Source organism: Phyllobates terribilis, unplaced genomic scaffold (genome assembly GCF_046119375.1).
Source record: "Phyllobates terribilis strain yellow unplaced genomic scaffold, ASM4611937v1 Scaffold_9__5_contigs__length_417890890, whole genome shotgun sequence".
Lineage (NCBI taxonomy): Eukaryota > Metazoa > Chordata > Amphibia > Anura > Dendrobatidae > Phyllobates > Phyllobates terribilis.
Window position 1 is genome coordinate 88,801,417 of NW_027362769.1, and position 12,430 is coordinate 88,813,846.

Genomic DNA, 12,430 nt, shown 5'->3' on the forward strand with positions numbered 1-12,430 from the left:
TTCAGTCTTCCCAGCCTGGTGCAGGGCTACAGTTTTGTTTCTGGTGTCCTTTGAAAGCTCTTTGGTCTTTACCATAGTGGAGTTTGGAGTGTGACTGTTTGAGGTTGCTGACAGGTGTCTTTTATACTGATAACAAGTACAAACAGGTGCCAGTACTACAGGTAATGAGTGGAGGACAGAGGAGCCTCTTAAAGAAGAAGTTACAGGTCTGTGAAAGCCAGAAATCTTGCTTGTTTGTAATTGACCAAATACTTATTTTCCACCAAAATGTAAAAAAAAATTCTTTCCAAATCAGACAATGTGATTTTCAGGATTTGTTTTCTCATTTTGTCTCTCATAGTTGAGGTCTACCTATGATGTCAATTACAGGCCTCTCTCATCTTTTTAAGTGGGAGAACTTGCACAATTGGTGGCTGACTAAATACTTTTTTTCCCCACCGTATATAAAAAGGCTGGATTTCCTAATCAGCTGTTCAGTAAAACCTGCCTTGCTGGGTGGATTTGGTCTTTTCTTGTTTTTTTTTTTTTTTAATATTTAATAACTTGTGGTTATATAATTATTTATTACAAGAAAACGGAATATGTGACTCTTAAAATAAACATCACGGCCTTTTCTTTATCCAATATCTGTGTTTTAGTGTCTTTCTTTATGAATGAATGGGTTTTGTGTTACCATGTCTGTTTGTCCTATTGTGTTATAAAGTTGGTGACTTCCCGTGTGTCATCCATATCAAATATAGGTGTATACCTTATAATATGAGATTGAACAGATTAGGGACAATATTTTAGTAATACCCTATAGCAATTTTTCTACAATTTAAAATTAAAGTTACATTTTATGACTTATTAGTGAGGGATTCCAATATGGGGTCCGTTCCTTTTTTGTTATTTTTGTAAAAAGGGTTCATAAATTCAAGGTATGATTTAAATATCATTAATCATATATGTCCCAAGCAAAATTAGTAAGGCTAGACACTGGCAATAAATTCAAAACCCTTATCTGTTACAGCATTAAGCCTTGTCATTGTGGCATGAATAGCCTATATGCTTATATGCTCTTTCCTTTAGATGATTTTTTGCACTTATGCTTTGGATATATCTGCATATAGAAATCCTATCTTACTATTTAGATCTGTAATATACTGTCTGCGTTCCCCTTTTTGGAGGCCTATTGCCCTTTCTTTTTAATTGTTTTCTTGTTTTATGTATTAATAATAATAAAATTATATTTTAATTATCAAGCTGGAATCTGTAATCTGTAACAGATATGGATTATGAATGATTTAAATATCATATCATGTGACATATTTCTCCATACACAGTTTTACACGTGAACCTCTGAATGATCAGATGCTTCCTCCTTGATTCTGTCATTTATATAAGTGACAGGTGGAATGAACCAATCAGCTGCTTGCTCTGTTTTCTATCATTTCAGAGTGACAGTAGAACCAACCAATCAGATGCTTTCTTTTTCTGCCCTTGTGAGATGACAGTTGGAATGTGTCGGTTGGTTCCGGTGAGGAGCTTCTGGTTATATCTGACCCCAGCCCTGGTACTGTGCAGATATGGGACGTCACGTGTCGCCTCTTCTGGGATGTAAATGACAATATATCATGTCTTCTGTAGGGACAGTGTCATGTACAAGCTGATATATCAAAGTCATAAAAGTCCACGTTCCAGCAGAGATCTCAGCACAAAGACTCAGCGTCTTCCGCACAAGTCACCGTCCAATGATCTGCAAGTTACTTCCAGGTAACAGAATATATATGGAAAATTACTGGCAAGACAGTAAATTCAGAGGGTTAAACCTATGTACAATGTAATTTATTATTTTGACCCACTTAGGGCAGAATTGAAACTGGACAGAATAACTACCTGCCCTAAATGCCAGACACCTAAGACTGTATCTCATGGGTTTTGGTTATGTACTCATTCAGGTAATCAGTGGAGGATTGTCGGGGAGGGGGTGATAGAAATATCACTCAGCTCATACTGTTTAATTCATCGTTTGAAGGCAATGAAAGCTCCAAACATTACATGTATCCATCTTGTTTATTACATGTGCTCCTACTTGAAACATTGGTTGTAAGATCAGTTACCACCTTGTCCGAACTAATCACACAAATAAAACAAAAATATTACACACCGATAGGGTAGATTCCGAAAAAAGGAGGAACAAGCAAGTAAATTCCTAACAGAATATGAAGCTACTGTACAGTATATATTTCTAGATATTGCTCAAAGAAAGAAATATTGTAGAAGTGACTTTCTAGAAAGTCTGAAAGCAAAATTGACAATTTATTGAGATTTCAATGTCCCAGTTGAATGTAGATGAATATTGTTATGTGTCTTTATGTATTTCTGGTAATGATAATAGATTTTGATTTTAGGTTTTGTTACATAGGGATCGCTTTCTCTGCATTTGATAATGTAATATGTATTGTGATATTCTGAGGCCTGCGTGCCCAACACTCTGTAGATGAACCCCCTATGTGCGAGCGAGCTTTATACTTTGTATTGTATTCATTGCATTGTAAAATCAAATAAAAATTACTTACAAAAATGAGTCATACCTAATGATCCTGATTGTAAAGCAACTATTGATTGTATAATTGATTGCGTCTTTGTCATAAATAGCTACAATTGTTTTAATCTGAGAAAAACAAATAAAAATTAATTGAAAATAAAATAAAAATATGTCAGTGGGTCCTACTCTATGGGGAAAGAGCGGACATATTGCCTGTGCTGAGGGGAATAAATATGGATGATACTATAACATAAATAATGGAAGCCTATGAACATCACTGGGAAAAAAGAAAAGTAGCAAAATGTTTAAAAACAAAATACATACTGGTACATTGGTGAGCATTCATAGGAGCACAGGTCGCACTGCTTATTTTACCGCAGGTTATGAATACTCTTTTTTGCAATTTTGAGGAGTATTTTTATACAAGAAGTAATAATTTGCAGTAACTCACATTTATAGTAAACAGGTTTCCATAATGCTAAGACCTCGCTATATATGCAGGGACACATGCAGGACCGGTTTTAGACAAATTGAGGATCCCAATCCTGAAATATTCCACCAACAACACTGTTTGGCCACGTGCCCATGTTGAGTATTTGGTCAGTATTTTATATCAGTATTTGTAAGCCAAAATCAGGAGAGGAACAATCAGAGGAAAAGTATAATAGAAACACGTCACCACTTCTGTATTTATCACTCACTCTTGCTTTTGGCTTACAAATACTGATGTAAAATACTGACCAAATACTGAACGTGTGAACATGGCATTACACCAGTACTGATGTAATCAATGTGTCATCCGTGTGCCATCTGTGTCATCCGTGTTTTTCCGGTATGGATACTGGAAATGAAATTAACATTGAAAGCATAGGAGAAGCATTGTAAACACATACACACGGCACATGGACTGTACCCAGGTGCCATCCGTGTGCTGGATGTGTTTACACCCATAGACTTGTATTGGCCCCTGTCATCAGCTGCCGGGTAAAAAACGGACATGTGAGCAGCACCATAGGTTGAAATGAGTACATTTGGTATCCGTAAAAAATGTCACACATACTGTATGGATGCCACATGTGCTGGACACAGTGACGTGGGAAGGGGGCCTCAGCGTAGGGTCACACGACCGTATAAAACATCTTTCAGAGTTTCATTTAGAAAACAATTTTTTTCTCACTTGTCTTCCGTGTACAATCCGTGTTTTACAGCAGCAGTTATTAACCCTTTACAGGACCATTTACAGTTTCTTATGTTACAGAACTACAATGTAAAATCGGATGCTATATTGTGGCATCTGATTTTTTATGACGCACCCATAGGCTTGAATGGGTGTCTCATCTGGTTTATGGTAGGAACTAGTGCATGCTGCAATTCAGTCAGTGAAAAAAAAATCACTCATCTGCACTGCCCCATTGGATCACATTGGTCCGAGTGCTGTCTGGTTTCTTCATGGTTAACACTCGGACTGAAAATACAGCCGTGTGAATGAAATCTAACAGTCAAATAGAAAATATTAGCAGAATTTTTGTACATCCTACCTCACAAATGGCAGAAAAAAAAGTGATAAAAAAGTCCTATATGTCCCCCAAGCTACCCTTCTAAATCCCCTCTGGCTTTAGTGCCGATGCTCCCGTGACCCTGATAGTCATTATTCAATTTGCAGCTAGAGGTAGAGCCACAAGATCACTGCAGCCAAGTACCACGACTGCCATAGACTTCTAGAGCATCAGTGCTGGAGCCGCGGGGGAGTCATCATTTCATGAGAATTATTTTTACATTCTCAGAAACCCCTGTAAGGTCTGTTCACTTGCACAGTTTTTCTGCGGATTGTTCTGCATCAAAAACCAGAGTGTTGGCAGGAAAAATTCTGTGTTTTTTCAGCCTTTTTGTCTCCCATTCATTTGAATAGGGAAAAAAAACGCTGCAGAAATGCTGGAAGAATTGACATGCAACGGATTTATAAAAAAAAGTGTCTTGTGGTCTGTGTCTGTCTGTCTGCTGTACTGGGAGAGTTTGGAGTTGTATAGTAGACTGCACTATTCCATACTATAGTATATTCAACCCTTTTCACACTTTTTCTGCGGTGCGTCCTGGGGCTCTGCTTGAATCCCCCCAAAATAGGATTCACACAAATTCCCGATGGGGCCACAGACTACAATGACACAAGCGGACTTCAAATGAATTCCATTTGCTTTTTTTTTTCTTCCTGATATTGACCGTCTGATTTATTTTCTTAAAGTCTCTTTTTTTTTCTAAAGTGTCCATTTTTCTGTGGCTGTTGGAACAGACAGACATATACAGAAAAAAAATCACACATGGAATTTATTTGAACTTCATTCCTGTCATTGTAGTCTATGGCTCCATAGGAAATTCAGGCAGAAACCACCAGGCTCAGTAAAGAAAAACAGTGTGAACAGGCCCTAATGTAAAACGCTTACATAAGACATAAACTGTGCTTAGAGATGATCCCTGTTATGGTGACACTGCAATTACAGAACTACGTATGCAGCACATAACAGATATACACTATACATGTACACACATATTTTATATACTGTATATACATTATACACATATAAACATACACTATATACTGCATATATATATATATACAGACACATACAGTATGTACAAACACATATATAAAGTATATACACACAGCAACATATATATTCAGTTTATATATGATTACATACATACATACAGTACAGACCAAAAGTTTGGACACACATTCTCATTTAAAGATTTTTCTGTATTTTCATGACTATGAAAATTGTACATTCACACTGAAGGCATCAAAACTATGAATTAACACATGTGGAATTATATACTGTACAAAAAAGTGTGAAACCACTGAAAATATGTCTTATATTCTAGGTTCTTCAAAGTAGCCTTTTGCTTTGATGACTGCTTTGCACACTCTTGGCATTCTCTTGATGAGCTTCAAGAGGTAGTCACCGGAAATGGTTTTCACTTCACAGGTGTGCCCTGTCAGGTTTAAGAAGTGGGATTTCTTGCCTTATAAATGGGGTTGGGACCATTAGATGTGTTGTGCAGAAGTCTGGTGGATGCACAGCTGATAGTCCTACTGAATAGACTGTTGGAATTTGTATTATGGCAAGAAAAAAGCAGCTAAGTAAAGAAAAACGAGTGGTCATCATTACTTTAAGAAATGAAGGTCAGTCAGTCCGAAAAATTGGGCAAACTTTGAAAGTGTCCCCAAGTGCAGTTGCAAAAACCATCAAGCGCTACAAAGAAACTGGCTCACATGAGGACCGCCCCAGGAAAGGAAGACCAAGAGTCACCTCTGCTTCTGAGGATAAGATTATCCGAGTCACCAGCCTCAGAAATCGCAGGTTAACAGCAGCTTAGATTGGAGACCAGGTCAATGCCACACAGAGTTCTAACAGCAGACACATCTCTACAACAACTGTTAAGAGGAGACTTTGTGCAGCAGGCCTTCATGGTAAAATAGCTGCTAGGAAACCACTGCTAAGGACAGACAACAAGCAGAAGAGACTTGTTTGGGCTAAAGAACACAAGGAATGGACATTAGACCAGTGGAAATCTGTGCTTTGGTCTGATGAGTCCAAATTTGAGTTCTTTGGTTCCAACCACCGTGTCTTTGTGCGACGCACAAAAGGTGAACGGATGGACTCTACATGCCTGGTTCCCACCGTGAAGCATGGAGGAGGAGGTGTGATGGTGTGGGGGTGCTTATCTGGTGACACTGTTAGGGATTTATTCAAAATTGAAGGCATACTGAACCAGCATGGCTACCACAGCATCTTGCAGCAGCATGCTATTCCATCCGGTTTGCGTTTAGTTGGACCATCATTTATTTTTCAACAGGACAATGACCCCAAACACACCTCCAGGCTGTGTAAGGGCTATTTGACCAAGAAGGAGAGTTATGGGGTGCTACGCCAGATGACATGGCCTCCACAGTCACCAGACCTGAACCCAATCGAGATCGTTTGGGGTGAGCTGGACCGCAGAGTGAAGGCAAAAGAGCCAACAAGTGCTAAGCATCTCTGGGAACTCCTTCAAGATTGTTGGAAGGCCATTTCCGGTGACTACCTCTTGAAGCTCATCAAGAGAATGCCAAGAGTGTGCAAAGCAGTCATCAAAGCAAAAGGAGGCTACGTTGAAGAACCTAAAATATAAGACATATTTTCGGTTGTTTCACACTTTTTTGTTAAGTATATAATTCCACATGTGTTAATTCATAGTTTTGATGCATTCAGTGTGAATGTACCATTTTCATAGTCATGAAAATACAGAAAAATCTTTAAATGAGAAGGTGTGTCCAAACTTTTGGTCTGTACTGTACATATACAGTATATACAGTATATGCATTTATTTACACAATATACTGCATATATGCACACATACAGTATACATATATTGTATATACTCGAGTATAAGCCGACCCGAGTATAAGCCGAGGTACCTAATTTTACCACAAAAAACTGAGAAAACTTATTGACTCGAGCATAAGCCTAGGGTGGGAAATGCAGCAGCTACTGGTAAATTTCCCCATCCTGGTAAGTATTGCTCCCTCATCCCCAATCCTGGTATGTTTGTCCCCCTCATCCCCAATCCTGGTATGGATGGCCACAAAATCCCCAGTCCTGGTATGCATGACCCCTTCATCCCACAATCTTGGTATGCATGGCCCCCTCATTCCACAATCCTGGTATGCATGGCACCCCTCATCCCCCAATGCTGGTATGCATTGTCCCCACATCCCCTAATCCTGGCATGCATGGCCTCCTCATCCCCCTAATCCTGGTATGTATGGCCCCCTCATCCCCCAATCCTGGTATGTATGGCACCTTCATCCCTCAATCCTGGTGTGCATGGCCTCCTCATCCCCCAATCCTGGTATGAGTGGCCTCCTCATCCCTCCAATCCTGGTATGTATGGCCCCCTCATCCCCCAATCCTGGTATGCATGTCACCTGTCATCCCCCAATCCTGGTATGCATGGCCTCCTCATCCCCCAAATCCTGGTATGCATGGCCCCCTCATCCCCCAATCCTGGTATGCATGGCCTCCTCATCCCCCAATCCTGGTATGCATGGCCTCCTCATCCCCCAATCCTGGTATGCATGGCCCCCTCATCCCCCAATCCTAGTATGCACAGCCTCTTCATCTCCTAATCCTGGTATGTATAACCCCATCACAGCACACTTAAAAAAATAAACATTTATATTCACCTTCCTTCCTCACCTCTGCTCCAGCGCTGCGTCCTGTCTGCAACAGCTCATGTCAGCATTTGAGGTGCAGCGCGCACTCTCAGACACTGAATTGAGCTGCTGCTGCCAGCACATTCACTCCTCTCTACGCTGGAATTATGTGCGTGCAGAGGAACGAATATGCATTCACTTGCCTGGGCATGCTCCTGATGAGGTTGCGGATGGTCTCCTGTGGGATCTCCTCCCAGACCTAGACTAAAGCATCCGCCAATTCCTGGACAGTCTGTGGTGCAACGTGACATTGGTGGATGGAGCAAGACATGATGTCCTAGATGTGCTCAATCGGATTCAGGTCTGGGGAAAGGGCGGGCCAGTCCATAGCTTCAATGCCTTCATCTTGCAGGAACTGTTGACACACTCCAGCCACATGAGGTCTGGCATTGTCCTGCATTAGGAGGAACCCAGGGCCAACCGCACCAGCATATGGTCTCACAAGGGGTCTGAGGATCTCATCTCGGTTCCTAATGGCAGTCAGGTTACCTCTGGCGAGCACATGAAGGGCTGTGCGGCCCCCTGAAATGCTGCACCCTCCGGTTATCTAGTTGAGACTTGAAGAACTCTGCTAGTTTAGGGGCCGGTCTCCTCTCTGCGGCCTGATCCTTCCACTCCTGGTGGGTTCGGGCGCACTGGTGGCATCCGCACTGCCCGTGTCCTGGGATCCTTTCTGTTCTGGAGCCTTTCTTCCTGCTCCTCTCTACAGTCTGTCCTGAGCCTCTGTAACGGGTCTGGGAGGCGGAACCTCTGAGCTACTATACAAGGGGGCAGTCCTTGTAAGGGAGCGGGTGGAGACCAGGGAAGACGGGCAGGAGGTCACAGCAGGTGACCGGGACAGTCTCTGAGTGAACGGGCTGGAGGTCACGGCAAGTGACCGGGGCAGTCTCTGGATGAACGGGCTGATGGTCACGGCAAGTGACCGGGGCAGTCTCTGAATGAATAGGCAGATGGTCACGGCAAGTGACCGGGGCAGTCTCTGAATGAACGGGCAGATGGTCACGGCAAGTGACCGGGGCAGTCTCTGGATGAACGGGCAGATGGTCACGGCAAGTGACCGGGGCAGTCTCTAGGTAAAGGGTTGGTACGACCTGTGGCGGCTGATGATAGACGTGAGCTCCCAGGTGAGCAGGCGAGAGTCTCTGGATGAACGGGTGGTCACAGCATGTGACGGCGGAGCCTCCAGGAAGACCAACAGACAGGCGGCAGATGAGCGCTCCCAGGTGAGCGGGCAGAAGTCTCTGGACAGGCGGGTGGTCACAGCACGTGACGGCAGAGCCTCCAGGTAGGCTAGCAGACAGGCAGCAGATGAGCGCTCCCAGGTGAGCGAGCAGGAGTCACTGGACAGGCAGGTGGTCACAGCACGTGACGGCGGGGCCTCCAGGTAGACTAGCAGGCAGGTAGCAGGTGTGTGCTCCCAGGTGAGCGGGCAAGCTGGTCCATAGACAGACTGACAGGAGTTGGAAGGCAGACCGTCGGACCTCAGGCAAGCAGGCAGGTGGCTGAAGTGCGCTCCCAGGTGAGCGGGCAGGCTGGTCCTTAGACAGACTGACAGGAGTAGTAAGGCAGACCGTCGGACCTCAGACTAGCAGGCAGGTAGCAGATAATCAGGCAGGAATCTGGCAGGTAACTGGCAACGGGACCTGAGGGCTGAAGCAGAGTAGTAAACAGTGCAACAACATTGCTCGGGCACCTCCATTTTGGAGGAGGTGCCTTATATATGGTGAAGTCCTCCGGCCATTGGCCGGGGACTCCTTAGGACGGCGCGCGCGGCCCCTTTAAGAGGGAGGGAGAGCGCGCGCGCCCTAAGCACAGTGGCCGGGAAGGAGCGCGCGCTGCCAGCAGAGCGGGAGGAGGACGCCGGGCACGGAGCAGGGAGGTGAGGGGAACAGTGTCCCTGCCTAGCAGAGGGCAGGGACGCCGGCGCTACAGCCTCTCTCACTAGGCCCTCCTCCTTGAGCAGAGCTCCTGCTCCTCCTCTAACTGTACACTCTGACTGGACTGACTCACTCCCAAGATGGCTTCCCTTTTTATATCCTCCTTCTCAAGTGCTCCCCTGAACTTCTTCCTCCACCCACACCCACTACATGGTTCCCCCTCTCTTGGTTCCCCCACTCCAGCCAGGGACAGGGCTTAGCAGTGCAGCAATGCATCTTGCCCATCCTGCTGGTCTGGAGTAGTGTAGTGTTGGATGCACGTGTTTCGGTCCCAGGCAGTACTCCATCCTTACCTGAGAGTGGGGTACCACACCTCTGGGTAAGATGCAGTACCTCTGTGGTGACTGAACCCACAGGGGCACCACATATATATATATATATGTGGCGCCCCTGAGGGTTCAGTCGCCACAGAGGTACTGCACCTCACCCAGAGGTGTGGTGTCTCCTTCTCTCAGGTAAGGAGGGAGTGATGCCCAGAACCCCAACACCCGCATTCAACACTACACTACTCCAGGCCAGCTGGAAGGGCAAGATGCACTGTGTTCCTGCTGAGCCCTGTCCCTGACTGGAGTGGGGGGAACCAAAGAGAGGGGGAAACAGTAGTGGGTGTGGGTGGAGGATGTAGAGTAGGGGAGCACTTTGATAGGAGGTATATATAAAGGGAAGCCATCTTAGGGTGGCAGGACAGAGAAGGACAGTGAGTAGTAAGGAAAGGAGGGGAGCAGAGTCTCTTTAGGAGTTCTGCTCCAGGAGTGGGGCCTAGTAATAGAGGCCCAGGAGGGGAGCAGAGGAGAAAGGCTCCGGTAACATAAGTGATCCCAGGCGGTACGGTGAGTGCAGGACGGAACCCGTACGCCCGAATCTGCCAAGTGTCAGAGGGATCAGGCCACAAGAAGGGAACCAATCCCTGGACCAGACGTGTTACTCCAGGTCTCGGCTGGAAAACCGGAGGCTTCTGCACTTCCATGGTGCAGTTGCCACAGTCTCACCCTAGTCACTGTGAAGGGTATCAAGTAGGTCTGGGAACTCCAGGTTGCCCAGAGGAACTTCAGAGCACCCGATCGGGACTGTGTGTGGGAAGCGCAGGGCAGGAGGGAGGAGACCCAGCGCGGTAAGTCGGTCTAGAAAGGAACATACAAAAGCGGGGTTCCGTCAAGCGCTCCTGATATATTTGAGAAAGTGCTGAACCCCTTGTCTGGTAGACGCAGTGCGACGCGGGAGGCTGACACCCGTACAGTGTACCTGAGGAACTTGAACAGAACTGTGAGTAAAACTCGGATGACTGCACTCCACTGCCTCCGTCAGTTATTCCCGCTGCGCCACCTCTCCTGCACCACAAGCCCCAGCATCACCACCATCTTCACCTACACTGCCCCGGGGGCTCGCTCCGCCTGTGGGGAGCGGAAACATTCCAGCTGCCATGCCATCGCTCCGGAAGTCTGCAGCAGCGCCAATAACCATTACCGGAAACCACAGGTGGCGTCACGAAACAAACTGTACACTAAAAACCCCTTTTTCAAGAGAGACCCCAGAGTACGGGCCCGGGAGCCGACTGCCGTGACATCCCAAGCAAGGTAAAAGGCCCGGGTACAGAGTCCCCTATATCCCCCTGGGTGACACACACACATATATATATATATATATATATATATATATATATATATATACAGTACAGACCAAAGGTTTGGACACACCTTCTCATTTAAAGATTTTTCTGTATTTTCTTGACTATGAAAATTGTACATTCACACTGAAGGCATCAAAACTATGAATTAACACATGTGGAATTATATACTTAACAAAAAAGTGTGAAACAACTGAAAATATGTCTTATACTCTAGGTTCTTCAAAGTAGCCACCTTTTGCTTTGATGACTGCTTTGCACACTCTTGTCATTCTCTTGATCAGCTTCAAGAGGTAGTCACCGGAAATGTTCTTACAACAATCTTTAAGGAGTTCCCATAGATGCTTAGCACTTGTTGGCCCTTTTGCCTTCACTCTGCGGTCCAGCTCACCCCAAACCATCTCGATTGGGTTCAGGTCTGGTGACTGTGGAGGCCAGGTCACCTGGCGTAGCACTCCATCACTCTCCTTCTTGGTCAAATAGCCCTTACACAGCCTGGAGGTGTGTTGGGGTCATTGTCCTGTTGAAAAATAAATGATGGTCCAACTAAACGCAGACCGGATGGAATAGCATGCCGCTGAAAGATGCTGTAGTAACCATGCTGGTTCAGTATGCCTTCAATTTTGAATAAATCCCCAACAGTGTCACCAGCAAAGCACCCCCACACCATCTCACCTCCTCCTCCATGCTTCACGGTGGTAACCAGGCATGTAGAGTCCATCCGTTCACCTTTTCTGCGTCGCACAAAGACACGGTGGTTGGAACCAAAGATCTCAAATTTGGACTCATCAGACCAAAGCACAGATTTCCACTGGTCTAATGTCCATTTCTTGTGTTCTTTAGCCCAAACAAGTCTCTTCTGCTTGTTGCCTGTCCTTAGCAGTGGTTTCCTAGCAGCTATTTTACCATGAAGGCCTGCTGCACAAAGTCTCCTCTTAACAGTTGTTGAAGAGATGTGTCTGCTGCTAGAACTCTGTGTGGCATTGACCTGGTCTCTAATCTGAGCTGCTGTTAACCTGCGATTTCTGAGGCTGGTGACTCGGATAATCTTATCCTCAGAAGCAGAGGTGACTCTTGGTCTTCCTTTCCTG

At 45.2% G+C, this 12,430-nt stretch overlaps 1 long non-coding RNA gene across 4 annotated transcripts in view; it reads left to right on the plus strand.

The window, feature by feature from the left end:
• The window catches only part of LOC141161636 (uncharacterized), a 35,368-nt gene extending 32,897 nt beyond the window's left edge, over nt 1-2,471 (plus strand). The window contains exons 5-6 of one of the 4 annotated variants that reach the window (XR_012250663.1): nt 1,436-1,752; nt 1,846-2,471. This is a non-coding gene — a long non-coding RNA (uncharacterized lncRNA). Of the gene's footprint in view, nt 1-1,435 lie in introns of all 4 variants that reach the window. The other 3 variants (XR_012250662.1, XR_012250660.1, XR_012250661.1) reach the window with 3 other exon arrangements.
• The last annotated feature ends 9,959 nt before the right edge of the window (nt 2,472-12,430 follow it).